This window comes from Psittacula echo (assembly GCF_963264785.1).
Source record: "Psittacula echo genome assembly, chromosome: 16".
In the NCBI taxonomy this organism is placed as follows: domain Eukaryota; kingdom Metazoa; phylum Chordata; class Aves; order Psittaciformes; family Psittacidae; genus Psittacula; species Psittacula echo.
The window spans coordinates 10,432,048-10,456,960 of NC_137752.1; positions in this window are offsets into that span (position 1 = coordinate 10,432,048).

Below are 24,913 nucleotides of genomic sequence, written 5' to 3' on the forward strand. Positions count from 1 at the left end.
GCTGTGGGAGCAGAGGCCAACCGTTCGTGCTCTGCTCCCTGGGATGCTGGGCAGCCGAGCACGGGTGCCAAAGAGGTTCCATTGTAATGGACTTTGAGTTGGGAAATGGAGGAGCGACAGCAATGCGGATGGCACCGTTGCAAAGCTGACTTTCTGCAGAAGAGGCACAGCTCAAGTTTTTTGCCCTGGCTCTTCGGCTGTGGGAGCAGAGGCCAACCGTTCGTGCTCTACTCCCTGGGATGCTGGGCAGCCGAGCACGGGTGCCAAAGAGGTTCCATTCTAATGGACTTTGAGTTGGGAAATGGAGGAGCGACAGCAATGCGGATGGCACCGTTGCAAAGCTGACTTTCTGCAGAAGAGGCACAGCTCAAGTTTTTTGCCCTGGCTCTTCGGCTGTGGGAGCAGGGACCAACCGTTCGTGCTCTACTCCCTGGGATGCTGAGCAGCCAAGAGTGGGTGCCAAAGAGGTTCCATTGTAATGGACTTTGAGTTGGGAAATGGAGGAGCGACAGCAATGCGGATGGCACCGTTGCAAAGCTGACTTTCTGCGGAAGAGTCACAGCTCAAGATTTTTGCCCTGGCTCTTCGGCTGTGGGAGCAGAGGCCAACCGTTCGTGCTCTACTCCCTGGGATGCTGGGCAGCCGAGCACGGGTGCCAAAGAGGTTCCATTGTAATGGACTTTGAGTTGGGAAATGGAGGAACGACAGCAATGCGGATGGCACCGTTGCAAAGCTGACTTTCTGCAGAAGAGGCACAGCTCAAGTTTTTTGCCCTGGCTCTTCGGCTGTGGGAGCAGAGGCCAACCGTTCGTGCTCTACTCCCTGGGATGCTGGGCAGCCGAGCACGGGTGCCAAAGAGGTTCCATTCTAATGGACTTCGAGTTGGGAAATGGAGGAGCGACAGCAATGCGGATGGCACCGTTGCAAAGCTGACTTTCTGCAGAAGAGGCACAGCTCAAGTTTTTGGTCCTGGCTCTTCGGCTGTGGGAGAAGAGGCCAACCGTTCGTGCTCTACACCCTGGGATGCTGTGAAGCTAAGAGTGGGTGCCACAGAGGTTCCATTGTAATGGACTTTGAGTTGGGAAATGAAGGAGCGACAGCAATGCGGATGGCACCGTTGCAAAGCTGACTTTCTGCAGAAGAGGCGCAGCTCTAGTTTTTTGCCCTGCCTCTTCGGCTGTGGGAGCAGAGGCCAACCGTTTGTGCTCTACTCCCTGGAATGCTGGACAGCTAAGGACGGGTGCCAAAGAGGTTCCACTGTAATGGTCTTTGAGTTGGGAAATGGAGGAGCGACAGCAATGCGGATGGCACCGTTGCAAAGCTGACTTTCTGCAGAAGAGGCACAGCTCAAGTTTTTTGCCCTGCCTCTTCGGCTGTGGGAGCAGAGGCCAACCGTTCGTGCTCTGCTCCCTGGGATGCTGGGCAGCCGAGCACGGGTGCCAAAGAGGTTCCATTGTAATGGACTTTGAGTTGGGAAATGGAGGAGCGACAGCAATGTGGATGGCACCGTTGCAAAGCTGACTTTCTGCAGAAGAGGCACAGCTCAAGTTTTTTGCCCTGCCTCTTCGGCTGTGGGAGCAGAGGCCAACCGTTCGTGCTCTACTCCCTGGGATGCTGGGCAGCCGAGCACGGGTGCCAAAGAGGTTCCATTGTAATGGACTTTGAGTTGGGAAATGAAGGAGCGACAGCAATGCGGATGGCACCGTTGCAAAGCTGACTTTCTGCAGAAGAGGCACAGCTCAAGTTTTTTGCCCTGCCTCTTCGGCTGTGGGAGCAGGGACCAACCGTTCGTGCTCTACTCCCTGGGATGCTGAGCAGCCAAGAGTGGGTGCCAAAGAGGTTCCATTGTAATGGACTTTGAGTTGGGAAATGGAGGAGCGACAGCAATGCGGATGGCACCGTTGCAAAGCTGACTTTCTGCAGAAGAGGCACAGCTCAAGTTTTTTGCCCTGGCTCTTTGGCTGTGGGAGCAGAGGCCAACCGTTCGTGCTCTACTCCCTGGGATGCTGGGCAGCCGAGCACGGGTGCCAAAGAGGTTCCATTGTAATGGACTTTGAGTTGGGAAATGGAGGAGCGACAGCAATGCGGATGGCACCGTTGCAAAGCTGACTTTCTGCAGAAGAGGCACAGCTCAAGTTTTTTGCCCTGGCTCTTCGGCTGTGGGAGCAGAGGCCAACCGTTCGTGCTCTACTCCCTGGGATGCTGGGCAGCCGAGCACGGGTGCCAAAGAGGTTCCATTGTAATGGACTTTGAGTTGGGAAATGGAGGAGCGACAGCAATGCGGATGGCACTGTTGCAAAGCTGACTTTCTGCAGAAGAGGCACAGCTCAAGTTTTTTGTCCTGGCTCTTCGGCTGTGGGAGAAGAGGCCAACCGTTCGTGCTCTACACCCTGGGATGCTGTGAAGCTAAGAGTGGGTGCCACAGAGGTTCCATTGTAATGGACTTTGAGTTGGGAAATGAAGGAGCGACAGCAATGCGGATGGCACCGTTGCAAAGCTGACTTTCTGCAGAAGAGGCGCAGCTCTAGTTTTTTGCCCTGCCTCTTCGGCTGTGGGAGCAGAGGCCAGCCGTTTGTGCTCTACTCCCTTTAATGCTGGACAGCTAAGGACGGGTGCCAAAGAGGTTCCACTGTAATGGTCTTTGAGTTGGGAAATGGAGGAGCGACAGCAATGCGGATGGCACCGTTGCAAAGCTGACTTTCTGCAGAAGAGGCACAGCTCAAGTTTTTTGCCCTGCCTCTTCGGCTGTGGGAGCAGAGGCCAACCGTTCGTGCTCTGCTCCCTGGGATGCTGGGCAGCCGAGCACGGGTGCCAAAGAGGTTCCATTGTAATGGACTTTGAGTTGGGAAATGGAGGAGCGACAGCAATGCGGATGGCACCGTTTCAAAGCTGACTTTCTGCAGAAGAGGCACAGCTCAAGTTTTTTGCCCTGGCTCTTCTGCTGTGGGAGCAGGGACCAACCGTTCGTGCTCTACTCCCTGGGATGCTGAGCAGCCAAGAGTGGGTGCCACAGAGGTTCCATTGTAATGGACTTTGAGTTGGGAAATGGAGGAGCGACAGCAATGCGGATGGCACCGTTGCAAAGCTGACTTTCTGCAGAAGAGTCACAGCTCAAGTTTTTTGTCCTGGCTCTTCGGCTGTGGGAGCAGAGGCCAACCGTTCGTGCTCTACTCCCTGGGATGCTGGGCAGCCGAGCACGGGTGCCAAAGAGGTTCCATTGTAATGGACTTTGAGTTGGGAAATGGAGGAGCGACAGCAATGCGGATGGCACCGTTGCAAAGCTGACTTTCTGCAGAAGAGGCACAGCTCAAGTTTTTTGCCCTGCCTCTTCGGCTGTGGGAGCAGAGGCCAACCGTTCGTGCTCTGCTCCCTGGGATGCTGAGCAGCCGTGCACGGGTGCCAAAGAGGTTCCATTGTAATGGACTTTGAGTTGGGAAATGGAGGAGCGACAGCAATGCGGATGGCACCGTTGCAAAGCTGACTTTCTGCAGAAGAGGCACAGCTCAAGTTTTTTGCCCTGGCTCTTCGGCTGTGGGAGCAGAGGCCAACCGTTCGTGCTCTGCTCCCTGGGATGCTGGGCAGCCGAGCACGGGTGCCAAAGAGGTTCCATTGTAATGGACTTTGAGTTGGGAAATGGAGGAGCGACAGCAATGCGGATGGCAGCGTTGCAAAGCTGACTTTCTGCAGAAGAGGCACAGCTCAAGTTTTTTGCCCTGCCTCTTCGGCTGTGGGAGCAGAGGCCAACCGTTCGTGCTCTACTCCCTGGGATGCTGGGCAGCCGAGCACGGGTGCCAAAGAGGTTCCATTGTAATGGACTTTGAGTTGGGAAATGGAGGAGCGACAGCAATGCGGATGGCACCGTTGCAAAGCTGACTTTCTGCAGAAGAGGCACAGCTCAAGTTTTTTGCCCTGGCTCTTCGGCTGTGGGAGCAGAGGCCAACCGTTCGTGCTCTGCTCCCTGGGATGCTGAGCAGCCGAGCACGGGTGCCAAAGAGGTTCCATTCTAATGGACTTTGAGTTGGGAAATGGAGGAGCGACAGCAATGCGGATGGCACCGTTGCAAAGCTGACTTTCTGCAGAAGAGGCACAGCTCAAGTTTTTTGCCCTGGCTCTTCGGCTGTGGGAGGAGAGGCCAACCGTTCGTGCTCTACTCCCTGGGATGCTGAGCAGCCAAGAGTGAGTGCCACAGAGGTTCCATTGTAATGGACTTTGAGTTGGGAAATGGAGGAGCGACAGCAATGCGGATGGCACCGTTGCAAAGCTGACTTTCTGCAGAAGAGGCACAGCTCAAGTTTTTTGCCCTGGCTCTTCGGCTGTGGGAGCAGAGGCCAACCGTTCGTGCTCTACTCCCTGGGATGCTGGGCAGCCGAGCACGGGTGCCAAAGAGGTTCCATTGTAATGGACTTTGAGTTGGGAAATGGAGGAGCGACAGCAATGCGGATGGCACCGTTGCAAAGCTGACTTTCTGCAGAAGAGTCACAGCTCAAGTTTTTTGCCCTGGCTCTTCGGCTGTGGGAGCAGAGGCCAACCGTTCGTGCTCTGCTCCCTGGGATGCTGAGCAGCCGAGCACGGGTGCCAAAGAGGTTCCATTCTAATGGACTTTGAATTGGGAAATGGAGGAGCGACAGCAATGCGGATGGCACCGTTGCAAAGCTGACTTTCTGCAGAAGAGGCACAGCTCAAGTTTTTTGCCCTGGCTCTTCGGCTGTGGGAGCAGAGGCCAACCGTTCGTGCTCTGCTCCCTGAGATGCTGGGCAGCCGAGCACGGGTGCCAAAGACAGCCCATTGTAAGGGACTTTGATTTGGGAAATGGAGGAACGACAGCAATGCGGATGGCACCGTTGCAAAGCTGACTTTCTGCAGAAGAGGCACAGCTCAAGTTTTTTGTCCTGGCTCTTCTGCTGTGGGAGAAGAGGCCAACCGTTCGTGCTCTACTCCCTGCGATGCTGTGAAGCCAAGAGTGGGTGCCACAGAGGTTCCATTGTAATGGACTTTGAGTTGGGAAATGGAGGAGCGACAGCAATGCGGATGGCACCGTTGCAAAGCTGACCTTCTGCAGAAGAGGCACAGCTCAAGTTTTTTGCCCTGCCTCTTCGGCTGTAGGAGCAGAGTCCAACCATTCGTGCTCTGCTCCCTGGGATGCTGGGCAGCCGAGCACGGGTGCCAAAGAGGTTCCATTCTAATGGACTTTGAGTTGGGAAATGGAGCCACAGCAATGCGGATGGCACCGTTGCAAAGCTGACTTTCTGCAGAAGAGGCACAGCTCTAGTTTTTTGCCCTGGCTCTTCGGCTGTGGGAGCAGAGGCCAACTGTTCGTGCTCTGCTCCCTTTAATGCTGGACAGCTAAGGACGGGTGCCAAAGAGGTTCCACTGTAATGGTTTTTGAGTTGGGAAATGGAGGAGCGACAGCAATGCGGATGGCACCGTTGCAAAGCTGACTTTCTGCAGAAGAGGCACAGCTCAAGTTTTTTGCCCTGGCTCTTCGGCTGTGTGAGCAGAGGCCAACCGTTCGTGCTCTACTCCCTGGGATGCTGGGCAGCCGAGCATGGGTGCCAAAGAGGTTCCATTGTAATGGACTTTGTGTTGGGAAATGGAGGAGAGACAGCAATGTGGATGGCACCGTTGCAAAGCTGACTTTCTGCAGAAGAGGCACAGCTCCAGCTTTTTCCCTGGTTCTTCGGCTGTGGGAGCAGAGGCCAACCATTCGTGCTCTACTCCCTGGGATGCTGGGCAGACGAGCACGGGTGCCAACGAGGTTCCATTGGAATGGACTTTGAGTTGGGAAATGGAGGAGCGACAGCAATGCGGATTGCACCGTTGCAAAGCTGACTTTCTGCAGAAGAGGCACAGCTCAAGTTTTTTGCCCTGCCTCTTCGGCTGTGGGAGCAGAGGCTAACCGTTCGTGCTCTACTCCCTGGGATGCTGGGCAGCCGAGCACGGGTGCCAAAGAGGTTCCATTGTAATGGACTTTGAGTTGGGAAATGGAGGAGCGACAGCAATGCGGATGGCACCGTTGCAAAGCTGACTTTCTGCAGAAGAGGCACAGCTCCAGTTTTTTGCCCTGGCTCTTCGGCTGTGGGAGCAGAGGCCAACCGTTCGTACTCTACACCATGGGATGCTGTGCAGCCGAACACGGGTGCCAAAGATGTTCCATTGTAATGGACTTTGAGTTGGGAAATGGAGGAGCGAAAGCGATGCAAATGGCACCGTTGCAATTTGACTTTCTGCAGAAGAGGCACAGCTCAAGTTTTTTGCCCTGGCTCTTCGGCTGTGGGAGCAGAGGCCAACCGTTCGTGCTCTACTCCCTGGGATGCTGGGCAGGCGTGCACGGGTGCCAAAGAGGTTCCATTGTAATGGACTTTGAGTTGGGAAATCGAGGAGGGACAGCAATGCGGATGGCACCGTTGCAAAGCTGACTTTCTGCAGAAGAGGCACAGCTCCAGTTTTTTGCCCTGGCTCTTCGGCTGTGGGAGCAGAGGCCAACCGTTCGTGCTCTAATCCCTGGGATGGTGGGCAGCCGAGAACGGGTGCCAAAGAGGTTCCATTGTAATAGACTTTGAGTTGGGAAATGGAGGAGCGACAGCAATGCGGATGGCACCGTTGCAAAGCTGACTTTCTGCAGAAGAGGCACAGCTCAAGTTTTTTGCCCTGGCTCTTCGGCTGTGGGAGCAGAGGCCAACCGTTCGTGCTCTACTCCCTGGGATGCTGGGCAGCCGAGCACGGGTGCCACAGAGGTTCCATTGTAATGGACTTTGAGTTGGGAAATGGAGGAGCGACAGCAATGCGGATGGCACCGTTGCAAAGCTGACTTTCTGCAGAAGAGGCACAGCTCAAGTTTTTTGCCCTGGCTCTTCGGCTGTGGGAGCAGAGGCCAACCGTTCGTCCTCTACTGCCTGGGATGCTGGGCAGCCGAGCACGGGTGCCAAAGAGGTTCCATTGTAATGGACTTTGAGTTGGGAAACGGAGGAGCAACAGCAATGCGGATGGCAGCGTTGCAAAGCTGAATTTCTGCAGAAGAGGCACAGCTCAAGTTTTTTGCCCTGGCTCTTTGGCTGTGGGAGCAGGGGCCAGCCGTTCGTGCTCTACTCCCTGGGATGCTGGGCAGCCGAGCATGGGTGCCAAAGAGGTTCCATTGTAATGGACTTTGTGTTGGGAAATGGAGGAGAGACAGCAATGCGGATGGCAGCGTTGCAAAGCTGACTTTCTGCAGAAGAGGCACAGCTCAAGTGTTTTGCCCTGGCTCTTTGGCTGTGGGAGCAGAGGCTAACCGTTCGTGCTCTACTCCCTGGGATGCTGGGCAGCCGAGCACGGGTGCCAAAGAGGTTCCATTGTAATGGACATTGAGTTGGGAAATGGAGGAGCGACAGCAATGCGCATGGCACCGTTGCAAAGCTGACTTTCTGCAGAAGAGGCACAGCTCAAGTTTTTTGCCCTGCGTCTTCGGCTGTGTGAGCAGAGGCCAACCGTTCGTGCTCTACTGCCTGGGATGCTGGGCAGCCCAGCACGGGTGCCAAAGAGGTTCCATTGTAATGGACTTTGAGTTGGGAAATGAAGGATCGACAGCAATGCGGATGGCACCGTTGCAAAGCTGACTTTCTGCAGAAGAGGCACAGCTCCAGTTTTTTGCCCTGCCTCTTCGGCTGTGGGAGCAGAGGCCAACCGTTCGTGCTCTACTGCCTGGGATGCTGGGCAGCCGAGCACGGGTGCCAAAGAGGTTCCATTGTAATGGACATTGAGTTGGGAAATGGAGGAGCGACAGCAATGCGGATGGCACCGTTGCAAAGCTGACTTTCTGCAGAAGAGGCACAGCTCAAGTTTTTTGCCCTGGCTCTTCGGCTGTGTGAGCAGAGGCCAACCGTTCGTGCTCTACTGCCTGGGATGCTGGGCAGCCCAGCACGGGTGCCAAAGATGTTCCATTGTAATGGACTTTGAGTTGGGAAATGAAGGATCGACAGCAATGCGGATGGCACCGTTGCAAAGCTGACTTTCTGCAGAAGAGGCACAGCTCCAGTTTTTTGCCCTGCCTCTTCGGCTGTGGGAGCAGAGGCCAACCGTTCGTGCTCTACTCTCTGGGATGCTGGGCAGCCGAGCACGGGTGCCAAAGAGGTTCCATTGTAATGGACTTTGAGTTGGGAAATGGAGGAGCGACAGCAATGCGGATGGCAGCGTTGCAAAGCTGACTTTCTGCAGAAGAGGCACAGCTCCAGTTTTTTGACCTGGCTCTTCGGCTGTGGGAGAAGAGGCCAACCGTTCGTGCTCTACTCCCTGGGATGCTGTGAAGCCAAGAGTGGGTGCCAAAGAGGTTCCATTGTAATGGACTTTGAGTTGGGAAATGGAGGAGCGACAGCAATGCGGATGGCACCGTTGCAAAGCTGACTTTCTGCAGAAGAGGCACAGCTCAAGTTTTTTGCCCTGCCTCTTCGGCTGTGGGAGCAGAGGCCAACCGTTCGTGCTCTACTGCCTGGGATGCTGGGCAGTCCAGCACGGGTGCCAAAGAGGTTCCATTGCAATGGACTTTGAGTTGGGAAATGGAGGAGCGACAGCAATGCGGATGGCAGCGTTGGAAAGCTGAATTTCTGCAGAAGAGGCACAGCTCAAGTTTTTTGCCCTGGCTCTTTGGCTGTGGGAACAGAGGCCAACCGTTCGTGCTCTACTCCCTGGGATGCTGGGCAGCCGAGCACGGGTGCCAAAGAGGTTCCATTGTAATGGACTTTGAGTTGGGAAATGGAGGAGCGAAAGCGATGCAAATGGCACCGTTGCAATTTGACTTTCTGCAGAAGAGGCACAGCTCAAGTTTTTTGCCCTGGCTCTTCGGCTGTGGGAGCAGAGGCCAACCGTTCGTGCTCTACTCCATGGGATGCTGGGCAGCCGAGCACGGGTGCCAAAGAGGTTCCATTGTAATGGACTTTGAGATGGGAAACGGAGGAGCGACAGCAATGCGGATGGCACCGTTGCAAAGCTGACTTTCTGCAGAAGAGGCACAGCTCAAGTTTTTTGCCCTGGCTCTTCGGCTGTGGGAGCAGAGGCCAACCGTTCATGCTCTACTCCCTGGGATGCTGGGCAGACGAGCATGGGTGCCAAAGAGGTTCCATTGTAATGAACTTTGAGTTGGGAAATGGAGGAGAGACAGCAATGCGGATGGCACCATTGCAAAGCTGACTTTCTGCAGAAGAGGCACAGCTCAAGTTTTTTGCCCTGGCTCTTCGGCTGTGGGAGAAGAGGCCAACCATTCGTGCTCTACTCCCTGGGATGCTGGGCAGCCGAGCACGGGTGCCAAAGAGGTTCCATTGCAATGGACTTTGAGTTGGGAAATGGAGGAGCGACAGCAATGCGGATGGCACCGTTGCAAAGCTGACTTTCTGCAGAAGAGGCACAGCTCAAGTTTTTTGCCCTGCCTCTTCGGCTGTGGGAACAGAGGCCAACCGTTCGTGCTCTACTGCCTGGGATGCTGGGCAGCCGAGCACGGGTGCCAAAGATGTTCCATTGTAATGGACTTTGAGTTGGGAAATGGAGGAGCGACAGCAATGCGGATGGCACCGTTGCAAAGCTGACTTTCTGCAGAAGAGGCACAGCTCAAGTTTTTTGCCCTGGCTCTTCGGCTGTGGGAGCAGAGGCCAACCATTCGTGCTCTACTCCCTGGGATGCTGGGCAGCCGAGCAAGGGTGCCAAAGAGGTTCCATTGTAATGGACTTTGAGTTGGGAAATGGAGGAGTGACAGCAATGCGGATGGCACCGTTGCAAAGCTGACTTTCTGCAGAAGAGGCACAGCTCAAGTTTTTTGCACTGGCTCTTCGGCTGTGGGAGCAGAGGCCAACCGTTCGTGCTCTACTCCCTGGGATGCTGGGCAGCCGAGCACGGGTGCCAAAGAGGTTCCATTCTAATGGACTTTGAATTGGGAAATGGAGGAGCGACAGCAATGCGGATGGCACCGTTGCAAAGCTGACTTTCTGCAGAAGAGGCACAGCTCAAGTTTTTTGCCCTGCCTCTTCGGCTGTGGGAGCAGAGGCCAACCATTCGTGCTCTACTCCCTGGGATGCTGGGCAGCCGAGCACGGGTGCCAAAGAGGTTCCATTGTAATGACTTTGAGTTGGGAAATGGAGGAGAGACAGCAATTCGGATGGCACCGTTGCAAAGCTGACTTTCTGCAGAAGAGGCACAGCTCCAGTTTTTTGCCCTGGCTCTTCGGCTGTGGGAGCAGAGGCCAACCGTTCGTGCTCTACTCCCTGGGATGCTGGGCAGCCGAGCACGGGTGCCAAAGAGGTTCCATTGTAATGGACTTTGAGTTGGGAAATGGAGGAGCGACAGCAATGCGGATGGCACCGTTGCAAAGCTGACTTTCTGCAGAAGAGGCACAGCTCAAGTTTTTTGCCCTGGCTCTTCGGCTGTGGGAGCAGAGGCCAACCGTTCGTGCTCTACTCCCTGGGATGCTGGGCAGCCGAGCACGGGTGCCAAGGAGGTTCCATTGTAATGGACTTTGAGTTGGGAAATGGAGGAGCGACAGCAATGCGGATGGCACCGTTGCAAAGCTGACTTTCTGCAGAAGAGGCACAGCTCAAGTATTTTGCCCTGGCTCTTCGGCTGTGGGAGCAGAGGCCAACCGTTCGTGCTCTACTCCCTGGGATGCTGGGCAGCCGAGCACGGGTGCCAAAGAGGTTCCATTGTAATGGACTTTGAGTTGGGAAATGGAGGAGAGACAGCAATGCGGATGGCACCGTTGCAAAGCTGACTTTCTGTAGTAGAGACACAGCTCAAGTTTTTTGCCCTGCCTCTTCGGCTGTGTGAGCAGAGGCCACCCATTCGTGCTCTACTCCCTGGGATGCTGAGCAGCGGAGCACGGGTGCCAAAGAGGTTCCATTGTAATGGACTTTGAGTTGGGAAATGGAGGAGCGACAGCAATGCAGATGGCACCGTTGCAAAGCTGACTTTCTGCAGAAGAGGCACAGCTCAAGTTTTTTGCCCTGGCTCTTCGGCTGTGGGAGCAGAGGCCAACCATTCGTGGTCTACTCCCTGGGATGCTGGGCAGCAGAGCACGAGTGCCAAAGAGGTTCCATTGTAATGGACTTTGAGTTGGGAAATCGAGGAGAGAAAGCGATGCAAATGGCACCGTTGCAAAGCTGAGTTTCTGCAGAAGAGGCACAGCTCAAGTTTTTTGCCCTGGCTCTTTGGCTGTGGGAGCAGAGGCCAACCATTCGTGGTCTACTCCCTGGGATGGTGGGCAGCAGAGCACGAGTGCCAAAGAGGTTCCATTGTAATGGACTTTGAATTGGGAAATCGAGGAGCGAAAGCGATGCAAATGTCACCGTTGCAAAGCTGACTTTCTGCAGAAGAGGCACAGCTCAAGTTTTTTGCCCTGCCTCTTCGGCTGTGGGAGCAGAGGCCAACCGTTCGTGCTCTACTCCCTGGGATGCTGGGCAGCCCAAAACAGGTGCCAAAGAGGTTCCATTGTAATGGACTTTGAGTTGGGAAACGGAGGAGCGACAGCAATGTGGATGGCACCGTTGCAAAGCTGACTTTCTGCAGAAGAGGCACAGCTCCAGTTTTTTGCCCTGCCTCTTCGGCTGTGGGAGCAGAGGCCAACCGTTCGTGCTCTACTGCCTGGGATGCTGGGCAGCCGAGCACGGGTGCCAAAGAGGTTCCATTGTAATGGACTTTGAGTTGGGAAATGGAGGAGAGACAGCAATGCGGATGGCACCGTTGCAAAGCTGACTTTCTGCAGAAGAGGCACAGCTCAAGTTTTTTGCCCTAGCTCTTCGGCTGTGGGAGCAGAGGCCAACCATTCATGCTCTACTCCCTGGGATGCTGGGCAGCCGAGCACGGGTGCCAAAGAGGTTCCATTGCAATGGACTTTGAGTTGGGAAATGGAGGAGCGACAGCAATGCGGATGGCACCGTTGCAAAAATGACTTTCTGCAGAAGAGGCACAGCTCCAGTTTTTTGCCCTGGCTCTTCGTGTGTGGGAGAAGAGGCCAACCGTTCGTGCTCTACTCCCTGGGATTCTGGGCAGCCGAGCACGGGTGCCAAAGAGGTTCCATTGTAATGGACTTTGAGTTGGGAAATGGAGGAGCGACAGCAATGCGGATGGCACCGTTGCAAAGCTGACTTTCTGCAGAAGAGGCACAGCTCCAGTTTTTTGCCCTGGCTCTTCGGCTGTGGGAGCAGAGGCCAACCGTTCGTGCTCTACTCCCTGGAATGCTGGGCAGCCGAGCACGGGTGCCAAAGAGGTTCCATTGTAATGGACTTTGAGTTGGGAAATGGAGGAGCGACAGCAATGCGGATGGCACAGTTGCAAAGCTGACTTTCTGCAGAAGAGGCACAGCTCAAGTTTTTTGCCCTGCCTCTTCGGCTGTGGGAGCAGAGGCCAACCGTTCGTGCTCTGCTCCCTGGGATGCTGGGCAACCGAGCACGGGTGCCAAAGAGGTTCCCTTGTAATGGACTTTGAATTGGGAAATGGAGGAGCGACAGCAATGCGGATGGCACCGTTGCAAAGCTGACTTTCTGCAGAAGAGGCACAGCTCAAGTTTTTTGCCCTGGCTCTTCGGCTGTGGGAGCAGAGGCCAACCGTTCGTGCTCTACTCCCTGGGATGCTGGGCAGCCGAGCACGGGTGCCAAAGAGGTTCCATTGTAATGGACTTTGAGTTGGGAAATGGAGGAGCGACAGCAATGCGGATGGCAGCGTTGCAAAAATGACTTTCTGCAGAAGAGGCACAGCTCCAGTTTTTTGCCCTGACTCTTCGTCTGTGGGAGCAGAGGCCAACCATTCGTGCTCTACTCCCTGGGATGCTGGGCAGCCGAGAACGGGTGCCAAAGAGGTTCCATTGTAATGGACTTTGAGTTGGGAAATGGAGGAGCGACAGCAATGCGGATGGCACCGTTGCAAAGCTGACTTTCTGCAGAAGAGGCACAGCTCAAGTTTTTTGCCCTGGCTCTTCGGCTGTGGGAGCAGAGGCCAACCGTTCGTGCTCTACTCCCTGGGATGCTGGGCAGCCGAGAACGGGTGCCAAAGAGGTTCCATTGTAATGGACTTTGAGTTGGGAAATGGAGGAGCGACAGCAATGCAGATGGCACCGTTGCAAAGCTGACTTTCTGCAGAAGAGGCACAGCTCAAGTTTTTTGCCCTGGCTCTTCGGCTGTGGGAGCAGAGGCCAACCATTCGTGCTCTACTCCCTGGGATGCTGGGCAGCCGAGCACGGGTGCCAAAGAGGTTCCATTGTAATGGACTTTGAGTTGGGAAATGGAGGAGCGACAGCAATGCGGATGGCACCGTTGCAAAGCTGACTTTCTGCAGAAGAGGCACAGCTCAAGTTTTTTGCCCTGGCTCTTCGGCTGTGGGAGCAGAGGCCAACTGTTCGTGCTCTACTCCCGGAGATGCTGGGCAGCCGAGAACGGGTGCCAAAGAGGTTCCATTGGAATGGACTTTGAGTTGGGAAATGGAGGAGCGACAGCAATGCGGATGGCACCGTTGCAAAGCTGACTTTCTGCAGAAGAGGCACAGCTCAAGTTTTTTGCCCTGGCTCTTTGGCTGTGGGAGCAGAGGCCAACCGTTCGTGCTCTACTCCCTGGGATGCTGGGCAGCCGAGCACGGGTGCCAAAGAGGTTCCATTGTAATGGACTTTGAGTTGGGAAATGGAGGAGCGACAGCAATGCGGATGGCACAGTTGCAAAGCTGACTTTCTGCAGAAGAGGCACAGCTCAAGTTTTTTGCCCTGCCTCTTCGGCTGTGGGAGCAGAGGCCAACCGTTCGTGCTCTACTCCCTGGGATGCTGGTCAACCGAGCACGGGTGCCAAAGAGGTTCCCTTGTAATGGACTTTGAATTGGGAAATGGAGGAGCGACAGCAATGCGGATGGCACCGTTGCAAAGCTGACTTTCTGCAGAAGAGGCACAGCTCAAGTTTTTTGCCCTGGCTCTTCGGCTGTGGGAGCAGAGGCCAACCGTTCGTGCTCTACTCCCGGAGATGCTGGGCAGCCGAGCACGCGTGCCAAAGAGGTTCCATTGTAATGGACTTTGAGTTGGGAAATGGAGGAGCGACAGCAATGCGGATGGCACCGTTGCAAAGCTGACTTTCTGCAGAAGAGGCACAGCTCAAGTTTTTTGCCCTGACTCTTCGTCTGTGGGAGAAGAGGCCAACCATTCGTGCTCTACTCCCTGGGATGCTGGGCAGCCGAGCACGGGTGCCAAAGAGGTTCCATTGCAATGGACTTTGAGTTGGGAAATGGAGGAGCGACAGCAATGCGGATGGCACCGTTGCAAAGCTGACTTTCTGCAGAAGAGGCACAGCTCAAGTTTTTTGCCCTGCCTCTTCGGCTGTGGGAGCAGAGGCCAACCCTTCGTGCTCTACTCCCGGGGATGCTGGGCAGCCGAGCACGGGTGCCAAAGAGGTTCCATTGTAATGGACTTTGAGTTGGGAAATGGAGGAGCGACAGCAATGCGGATGGCACCGTTGCAAAGCTGACTTTCTGTAGTAGAGGCACAGCTCCAGTTTTTTGCCCTGGCTCTTCGGCTGTGGGAGCAGAGGCCAACCATTCGTGCTCTACTCCCTTTAATGCTGGACAGCTAAGGACGGGTGCCAAAGAGGTTCCACTGTAATGGTCCTTGAGTTGGGAAATGGAGGAGCGACAGCAATGTGGATGGCACCGTTGCAAAGCTGACTTTCTGCAGAAGAGGCACAGCTCCAGTTTTTTGACCTGGCTCTTCGGCTGTAGGAGCAGAGTCCAACCATTCGTGCTCTACTCCCTGGGATGCTGGGCAGGCGTGCACAGGTTCCAAAGAGGTTCCATTGTAATGGACTTTGAGTTGGGAAATGGAGGAGCGACAGCAATGCGGATGGCACCGTTGCAAAGCTGACCTTCTGCAGAAGAGGCACAGCTCAAGTTTTTTGCCCTGGCTCTTCGGCTGTGGGAGCAGAGGCCAACTGTTCGTGCTCTGCTCCCTTTAATGCTGGACAGCTAAGGACGGGTGCCAAAGAGGTTCCACTGTAATGGTTTTTGAGTTGGGAAATGGAGGAGCGACAGCAATGCGGATGGCACCGTTGCAAAGCTGACTTTCTGCAGAAGAGGCACAGCTCAAGTTTTTTGCCCTAGCTCTTCGGCTGTGGGAGGAGAGGCCAACCGTTCGTGCTCTACTCCCTGGGATGCTGAGCAGCCGAGCACGGGTGCCACAGAGGTTCCATTGTAATGGACTTTGAGTTGGGAAATGGAGGAGCGACAGCAATGCGGATGGCACCGTTGCAAAGCTGACTTTCTGCAGAAGAGGCACAGCTCAAGTTTTTTGCCCTGGCTCTTCGGCTGTGGGAGCAGAGGCCAACCGTTCGTGCTCTGCTCCCTGGGATGCTGAGCAGCCGAGCACGGGTGCCAAAGAGGTTCCATTCTAATGGACTTTGAATTGGGGAATGGAGGAGCGACAGCAATGCGGATGGCACCGTTGCAAAGCTGACTTTCTGCAGAAGAGGCACAGCTCAAGTTTTTTGCCCTGGCTCTTCGGCTGTGGGAGCAGAGGCCAACCGTTCGTGCTCTGCTCCCTGGGATGCTGGGCAGCCGAGCACGGGTGCCAAAGAGGTTCCATTGTAATGGACTTTGAGTTGGGAAATGGAGGAGCGACAGCAATGCGGATGGCACCGTTGCAAAGCTGACTTTCTGCAGAAGAGGCACAGCTCAAGTTTTTTGTCCTGGCTCTTCTGCTGTGGGAGAAGAGGCCAACCGTTCGTGCTCTACTCCCTGGGATGCTGTGAAGCCAAGAGTGGGTGCCACAGAGGTTCCATTGTAATGGACTTTGAGTTGGGAAATGGAGGAGCGACAGCAATGCGGATGGCACCGTTGCAAAGCTGACCTTCTGCAGAAGAGGCACAGCTCAAGTTTTTTGCCCTGCCTCTTCGGCTGTGGGAGCAGAGGCCAACCGTTTGTGCTCTACTCCCTTTAATGCTGGACAGCTAAGGACGGGTGCCAAAGAGGTTCCACTGTAATGGTCCTTGAGTTGGGAAATGGAGGAGCGACAGCAATGTGGATGGCACCGTTGCAAAGCTGACTTTCTGCAGAAGAGGCACAGCTCAAGTTTTTTGTCCTGGCTCTTCGGCTGTGGGAGCAGAGGCCAACTGTTCGTGCTCTACTCCCGGAGATGCTGGGCAGCCGAGAACGGGTGCCAAAGAGGTTCCATTGGAATGGACTTTGAGTTGGGAAATGGAGGAGCGACAGCAATGCGGATGGCACCGTTGCAAAGCTGACTTTCTGCAGAAGAGGCACAGCTCAAGTTTTTTGCCCTGGCTCTTCGGCTGTGGGAGCAGAGGCCAACCATTCGTGCTCTACTCCCTGGGATGCTGGGCAGCCGAGCACGGGTGCCAAAGAGGTTCCATTGGAATGGACTTTGAGTTGGGAAATGGAGGAGCGACAGCAATGCGGATGGCACCGTTGCAAAGCTGACTTTCTGCAGAAGAGGCACAGCTCAAGTTTTTTGCCCTGGCTCTTCGGCTGTGGGAGCAGAGGCCAACTGTTCGTGCTCTACTCCCGGAGATGCTGGGCAGCCGAGAACGGGTGCCAAAGAGGTTCCATTGGAATGGACTTTGAGTTGGGAAATGGAGGAGCGACAGCAATGCGGATGGCACCGTTGCAAAGCTGACTTTCTGCAGAAGAGGCACAGCTCAAGTTTTTTGCCCTGGCTCTTCGGCTGTGGGAGCAGAGGCCAACCGTTCGTGCTCTACTCCCTGGGATGCTGGGCAGCCGAGCACGGGTGCCAAAGAGGTTCCATTGTAATGGACTTTGAGTTGGGAAATGGAGGAGCGACAGCAATGCGGATGGCACAGTTGCAAAGCTGACTTTCTGCAGAAGAGGCACAGCTCAAGTTTTTTGCCCTGCCTCTTCGGCTGTGGGAGCAGAGAACAACCGTTCGTGCTCTACTCCCTGGGATGCTGGTCAACCGAGCACGGGTGCCAAAGAGGTTCCCTTGTAATGGACTTTGAATTGGGAAATGGAGGAGCGACAGCAATGCGGATGGCACCGTTGCAAAGCTGACTTTCTGCAGAAGAGGCACAGCTCAAGTTTTTTGCCCTGGCTCTTCGGCTGTGGGAGCAGAGGCCAACCGTTGGTGCTCTACTCCCGGAGATGCTGGGCAGCCGAGCACGCGTGCCAAAGAGGTTCCATTGTAATGGACTTTGAGTTGGGAAATGGAGGAGCGACAGCAATGCGGATGGCACCGTTGCAAAGCTGACTTTCTGCAGAAGAGGCACAGCTCCAGTTTTTTGCCCTGACTCTTCGTCTGTGGGAGAAGAGGCCAACCATTCGTGCTCTACTCCCTGGGATGCTGGGCAGCCGAGCACGGGTGCCAAAGAGGTTCCATTGCAATGGACTTTGAGTTGGGAAATGGAGGAGCGACAGCAATGCGGATGGCACCGTTGCAAAGCTGACTTTCTGCAGAAGAGGCACAGCTCAAGTTTTTTGCCCTGCCTCTTCGGCTGTGGGAGCAGAGGCCAACCCTTCGTGCTCTACTCCCGGGGATGCTGGGCAGCCGAGCACGGGTGCCAAAGAGGTTCCATTGTAATGGACTTTGAGTTGGGAAATGGAGGAGCGACAGCAATGCGGATGGCACCGTTGCAAAGCTGACTTTCTGTAGTAGAGGCACAGCTCCAGTTTTTTGCCCTGGCTCTTCGGCTGTGGGAGCAGAGGCCAACCATTCGTGCTCTACTCCCTTTAATGCTGGACAGCTAAGGACGGGTGCCAAAGAGGTTCCACTGTAATGGTCCTTGAGTTGGGAAATGGAGGAGCGACAGCAATGTGGATGGCACCGTTGCAAAGCTGACTTTCTGCAGAAGAGGCACAGCTCCAGTTTTTTGACCTGGCTCTTCGGCTGTAGGAGCAGAGTCCAACCATTCGTGCTCTACTCCCTGGGATGCTGGGCAGGCGTGCACAGGTTCCAAAGAGGTTCCATTGTAATGGACTTTGAGTTGGGAAATGGAGGAGCGACAGCAATGCGGATGGCACCGTTGCAAAGCTGACCTTCTGCAGAAGAGGCACAGCTCAAGTTTTTTGCCCTGGCTCTTCGGCTGTGGGAGCAGAGGCCAACTGTTCGTGCTCTGCTCCCTTTAATGCTGGACAGCTAAGGACGGGTGCCAAAGAGGTTCCACTGTAATGGTTTTTGAGTTGGGAAATGGAGGAGCGACAGCAATGCGGATGGCACCGTTGCAAAGCTGACTTTCTGCAGAAGAGGCACAGCTCAAGTTTTTTGCCCTAGCTCTTCGGCTGTGGGAGGAGAGGCCAACCGTTCGTGCTCTACTCCCTGGGATGCTGAGCAGCCGAGCACGGGTGCCACAGAGGTTCCATTGTAATGGACTTTGAATTGGGGAATGGAGGAGCGACAGCAATGCGGATGGCACCGTTGCAAAGCTGACTTTCTGCAGAAGAGGCACAGCTCAAGTTTTTTGCCCTGGCTCTTCGGCTGTGGGAGCAGAGGCCAAACGTTCGTGCTCTGCTCCCTGGGATGCTGGGCAGCCGAGCACGGGTGCCAAAGAGGTTCCATTGTAATGGACTTTGAGTTGGGAAATGGAGGAGCGACAGCAATGCGGATGGCACCGTTGCAAAGCTGACTTTCTGCAGAAGAGGCACAGCTCAAGTTTTTTGTCCTGGCTCTTCTGCTGTGGGAGAAGAGGCCAACCGTTCGTGCTCTACTCCCTGGGATGCTGTGAAGCCAAGAGTGGGTGCCACAGAGGTTCCATTGTAATGGACTTTGAGTTGGGAAATGGAGGAGCGACAGCAATGCGGATGGCACCGTTGCAAAGCTGACCTTCTGCAGAAGAGGCACAGCTCAAGTTTTTTGCCCTGCCTCTTCGGCTGTGGGAGCAGAGGCCAACCGTTTGTGCTCTACTCCCTTTAATGCTGGACAGCTAAGGACGGGTGCCAAAGAGGTTCCACTGTAATGGTCCTTGAGTTGGGAAATGGAGGAGCGACAGCAATGTGGATGGCACCGTTGCAAAGCTGACTTTCTGCAGAAGAGGCACAGCTCAAGTTTTTTGTCCTGGCTCTTCGGCTGTGGGAGCAGAGTCCAACCATTCGTGCTCTACTCCCTGGGATGCTGGGCAGCCGAGCACGGGTGCCAAAGAGGTTCCATTGTAATGGACTTTGAGTTGGGAAATGAAGGAGCGACAGCAATGCGGATGGCACCGTTGCAAAGCTGACTTTCTGCAGAAGAGGCACAGCTCAAGTTTTTTGCCCTGGCTCTTCGGCTGTGGGAGCAGAGGCCAACTGTTGGTGCTCTACTCCCTTTAATGCTGGACAGCTAAGGACGGGTGCCAAAGAGGTTCCACTGTAATGGTCTTTGAGTTGGGAAATGGAGGAGCGACAGCAATGCGGATGGCACCGTTGCAAAGCTGACTTTCTGCAGAAGAGGCACAGCTCAAGTTTTTTGCCCTGGCTCTTCGGCTGTGGGAGGAGAGGCCAACCGTTCGTGCTCTACTCCCGGGGATGCTGAGCAGCCAAGAGTGGGTGCCACAGAGGTTCCATTGTAATGGACTTTGAGTTGGGAAATGGAGGAGCGACAGCAATGCGGATGGCACCGTTGCAAAGCTGACTTTCTGCAGAAGAGGCACAGCTCAAGTTTTTTGCCCTGCCTCTTCGGCTGTGGGAGCAGAGGCCAACCGTTCGTGCTCTACTCCCTGGGATGCTGGGCAGCCGAGCACGGGTGCCAAAGAGGTTCCATTGTAATGGACTTTGAGTTGGGAAATGGAGGAGCGACAGCAATGCGGATGGCACCGTTGCAAAGCTGACTTTCTGCAGAAGAGGCACAGCTCAAGTTTTTTGCCCTGGCTCTTCGGCTGTGGGAGCAGAGGCCAACCGTTCGTGCTCTGCTCCCTGGGATGCTGAGCAGCCGAGCACGGGTGCCAAAGAGGTTCCATTCTAATGGACTTTGAATTGGGAAATGGAGGAGCGACAGCAATGCGGATGGCACCGTTGCAAAGCTGACTTTCTGCAGAAGAGGCACAGCTCAAGTTTTTTGCCCTGGCTCTTCGGCTGTGGGAGCAGAGGCCAACCGTTCGTGCTCTGCTCCCTGCGATGCTGGGCAGCCGAGCACGGGTGCCAAAGAGGTTCCATTGTAATGGACTTTGAGTTGGGAAATGGAGGAGCGACAGCAATGCGCATGGCACCGTTGCAAAGCTGACTTTCTGCAGAAGAGGCACAGCTCAAGTTTTTTGCCCTGGCTCTTCGGCTGTGGGAGCAGAGGCCAACCGTTCGTGCTCTACTCCCTGGGATGCTGGGCAGCCGAGCACGCGTGCCAAAGAGGTTCCATTGGAATGGACTTTGAGTTGGGAAATGGAGGAGCGACAGCAATGCGGATGGCACCGTTGCAAAGCTGACCTTCTGCAGAAGAGGCACAGCTCAAGTTTTTTGCCCTGGCTCTTCGGCTGTGGGAGCAGAGGCCAACCATTCGTGCTCTACTCCCTTTAATGCTGGACAGCTAAGGACGGGTGCCAAAGAGGTTCCACTGTAATGGTCTTTGAGTTGGGAAATGGAGGAGCGACAGCAATGCGGATGGCACCGTTGCAAAGCTGACTTTCTGCAGAAGAGGCACAGCTCAAGTTTTTTCCCCTGGCTCTTCGGCTGTGGGAGCAGAGGCCAACCGTTCGTGCTCTACTCCCTGGGATGCTGGGCAGCCGAGCACGGGTGCCAAAGAGGTTCCATTCTAATGGACTTTGAGTTGGGAAATGGAGGAGCGACAGCAATGCGGATGGCACCGTTGCAAAGCTGACTTTCTGCAGAAGAGGCACAGCTCCAGTTTTTTGACCTGGCTCTTCGGCTGTGGGAGCAGAGTCCAACCGTTCGTGCTCTCCTCCCTGGGATGCTGGGCAGCCGAGCATGGATGCCAAAGAGGTTCCATTGTAATGGACTTTGAGTTGGGAAATGAAGGAGCGACAGCAATGCGGATGGCACCGTTGCAAAGCTGACTTTCTGCAGAAGAGGCGCAGCTCTAGTTTTTTGCCCTGCCTCTTCGGCTGTGGGAGCAGAGGCCAACCGTTTGTGCTCTACTCCCTTTAATGCTGGACAGCTAAGGACGGGTGCCAAAGAGGTTCCACTGTAATGGTCTTTGAGTTGGGAAATGGAGGAGCGACAGCAATGCGGATGGCACCTTTGCAAAGCTGACTTTCTGCAGAAGAGGCACAGCTCAAGTTTTTTGCCCTGGCTCTTCGACTGTGGGAGAAGAGGCCAACCGTTTGTGCTCTACTCCCTGGGATGCTGTGAAGCCAAGAGTGGGTGCCAAAGAGGTTCCATTGGAATGGACTTTGAGTTGGGAAATGGAGGAGTGACAGGTATGCGGATGGCACCGTTGCAAAGCTGACTTTCTGCAGAAGAGGCACAGCTCCAGTTTTTTGCCCTGGGTCCTCGGCTGTGGGAGCAGAGGCCAACCGTTCGTGCTCTACTCCCTGGGATGCTGGGCAGCCGAGAACGGGTGCCAAAGAGGTTCCATTGTAATGGACTTTGAGTTGGGAAATGGAGGAGCGACAGCAATGCGGATGGCACCGTTGCAAAGCTGACTTTCTTCAGAAGAGGCACAGCTCAAGTTTTTTTGCCCTGGCTCTTCGGCTGTGGGAGCAGAGGCCAACCGTTCGTGCTCTACTCCCTGGGATGCTGTGAAGCCAAGAGTGGGTGCCACAGAGGTTCCATTGGAATGGACTTTGAGTTGGGAAATGGAGGAGCCACAGCAATGCGGATGGCACCGTTGCAAAGCTGACTTTCTGCAGAAGAGGCACAGCTCAAGTTTTTTGCCCTGCCTCTTCGGCTGTGGGAGCAGAGTCCAACCATTCGTGCTCTACTCCCTGGGATGCTGGGCAGCCGAGCACGGGTGCCAAAGAGGTTCCATTGTAATGGACTTTGAGTTGGGAAATGGAGGAGCGACAGCAATGCGGATGGCAGCGTTGCAAAGCTGACTTTCTGCAGAAGAGGCGCAGCTGAAGTTTTTTGCCCTGCCTCTTCGGCTGTGGGAGCAGAGGCCAACTGTTCGTGCTCTGCTCCCTGGGATGCTGGGCAGCCGAGCACGGGTGCCAAAGAGGTTCCATTGTAATGGACTTTGAGTTGGGAAATGGAGGAGCAACAGCAATGCGGATGGCACCGTTGCAAAGCTGACTTTCTGCAGAAGAGGCACAGCTCAAGTTTTTTGCCCTGCCTCTTCGGCTGTGGGAGCAGAGGCCAACCGTTCGTGCTCTCCTCCCTGGGATGCTGGGCAGCCGAGCACGGGTGCCAAAGAGGTTCCATTGTAATGGACTTTGAGTTGGGAAATGGAGGAGCGACAGCAATGCGGATGGCACCGTTGCAAAGCTGACTTTCTGCAGAAGAGGCACAGCTCAAGTTTTTTGTCCTGGCTCTTCGGCTATGGGAGCAGAGGCCAACCGTTCGTGCTCTACTTCCTTGGATGCTGGGCAGCCGAGCACGGGTGCCAAAGAGGTTCCATTGTAATGGACTTTGAGTTGGGAAATGGAGGAGCGACAGCAATGCGGATGGCACCGTTGCAAAGCTGACTTTCTGCAGAAGAGGCACAGCTCAAGTTTTTTGCCCTGGCTCTTCGCCTGTGGGAGCAGAGGCCAACCGTTCGTGCTCTACTCCCTGGGATGCTGTGCAGCCGAGCACGTGTGCCAAAGAGGTTGCATTGTAATGGACTTTGAGTTGGGAAATGGAGGAGCGAAAGCGATGCAAATGGCACCGTTGCAATTTGACTTTCTGCAGAAGAGGCACAGCTCAAGTTTTTTGCCCTGGCTCTTTGGCTGTGGAAGCAGATGCCAACCGTTCGTGCTCTACTCCCTGGGATGCTGGGCAGGCGTGCACGGGTTCCAAAGAGGTTCCATTGTAATGGACTTTGAGTTGGGAAATGGAGGAGCGACAGCAATGCGGATGGCACCGTTGCAAAGCTGACTTTCTGCAGAAGAGGCACAGCTCAAGTTTTTTGTCCTGGCTCTTCGGCTGTCGAGCAGAGGCCTACCGTTCGTGCTCTACTCCCTGGGATGCTGGGCAGACGTGCACGGGTGCCAAAGAGGTTCCATTGTAATGGACTTTGAGTTGGGAAATGAAGGAGCGACAGCAATGCGGATGGCACCGTTGCAAACCTGACTTTCTGCAGAAGAGGCGCAGCTCTAGTTTTTTGCCCTGGCTCTTCGGCTGTAGGAGCAGAGGCCAACCGTTCGTGCTCTACTCCCTGGGATGCTGGGCAGCCGAGCACGGGTGCCAAAGAGGTTCCATTGTAATGGACTTTGAGTTGGGAAATCGAGGAGCGACAGCAATGCGGATGGCAACGTTGCAAAGCTAACTTTCTTCAGAAGAGGCACAGCTCAAGTTTTTTGCCCTGGCTCTTCGGCTGTGGGAGCAGAGGCCAACCGTTTGTGCTCTACTCCCTGGGATGCTGTGAAGCCAAGAGTGGGTGCCACAGAAGTTCCATTGTAATGGACTTTGAGTTGGGAAATGGAGGAGCGACAGCAATGCGGATGGCACCGCTGCAAAGCTGACTTTCTGCAGAAGAGGCACAGCTCAAGTTTTTTGACCTGTCTCTTCGGCTGTGGGAGCAGAGGCCAACCGTTTGTGCTGTACTCCCTGGGATGCTGGGCAGCCGAGCACGGGTGCCAAAGAGGTTCCATTGCAATGGACTTTGAGTTGGGAAATGGAGGAGCGACAGCAATTCGGATGGCACCGTTGCAAAGCTGACTTTCTGCAGAAGAGGCACAGCTCAAGTTTTTTGCCCTGGCTCTTCGGCTGTGGGAGCAGAGGCCAACCGTTCGTGCTCTGCTCCCTGGGATGCTGGGCAGCCGAGAACGGGTGCCAAAGAGGTTCCATTGTAATGGACTTTGAGTTGGGAAATGGAGGAGCGACAGCAATGCGGATGGCACCGTTGCAAAGCTGACTTTCTGCAGAAGAGGCACAGCTCAAGATTTTGCCCTGGCTCTTCGGCTGTGGGAGCAGAGGCCAACTGTTCGTGCTCTACTCCCTGGGATGCTGGGCAGCCGAGCACGGGTGCCAAAGAGGTTCCATTGTAATGGACTTTGAGTTGGGAAATGGAGGAGCGACAGCAATGCGGATGGCACCGTTGCAAAGCTGACATTCTGCAGAAGAGGCACAGCTCAAGTTTTTTGCCCTGGCTCTTCGGCTGTGGGAGCAGAGGCCAACCGTTCGTGCTCTACTCCCTGGGATGCTGGGCAGCCGAGCACGGGTGCCAAAGAGGTTCCATTGTAATGGACTTTGAGTTGGGAATTCGAGGAGCGAATGCGATGCAAATGGCACCGTTGAAATTTGACTTTCTGTAGAAGAGGCACAGCTCAAGATTTTTGCCCTGGCTCTTCGGCTGTGGGAGCAGAGGCCAACCGTTCGTGCTCTACTCCCTGGGATGCTGGGCAGCCGAGCACGGGTGCCAAAGAGGTTCCATTGTAATGGACTTTGAGTTGGGAAATGGAGGAGCGAAAGCGATGCAAATGGCACCATTGAAATTTGACTTTCTGCAGAAGAGGCACAGCTCAAGTTTTTTGCCCTGACTCTTCGGCTGTGGGAGCAGAGGCCAACCGTTCGTGCTCTACTCCCTGGGATGCTGGGCATCCCAGCACGGGTGCCAAAGAGGTTCCATTGTAATGGACTTTGAGTTGGGAAACGGAGGAGCGACAGCAATGCGGATGGCACCGTTGCAAAGCTGACTTTCTGCAGAAGAGGCACAGCTCAAGTTTTTTGCCCTGGCTCTTCGGCTGTGGGAGCAGAGGCCAACCGTTCGTGCTCTCCTCCCTGGGATGCTGGGCAGCCGAGCACGGGTGCCAAAGAGGTTCCATTCTAATGGACTTTGAGTTGGGAATTCGAGGAGCGAATGCGATGCAAATGGCACCGTTGAAATTTGACTTTCTGTAGAAGAGGCACAGCTCAAGATTTTTGCCCTGGCTCTTCGGCTGTGGGAGCAGAGGCCAACCGTTCGTGCTCT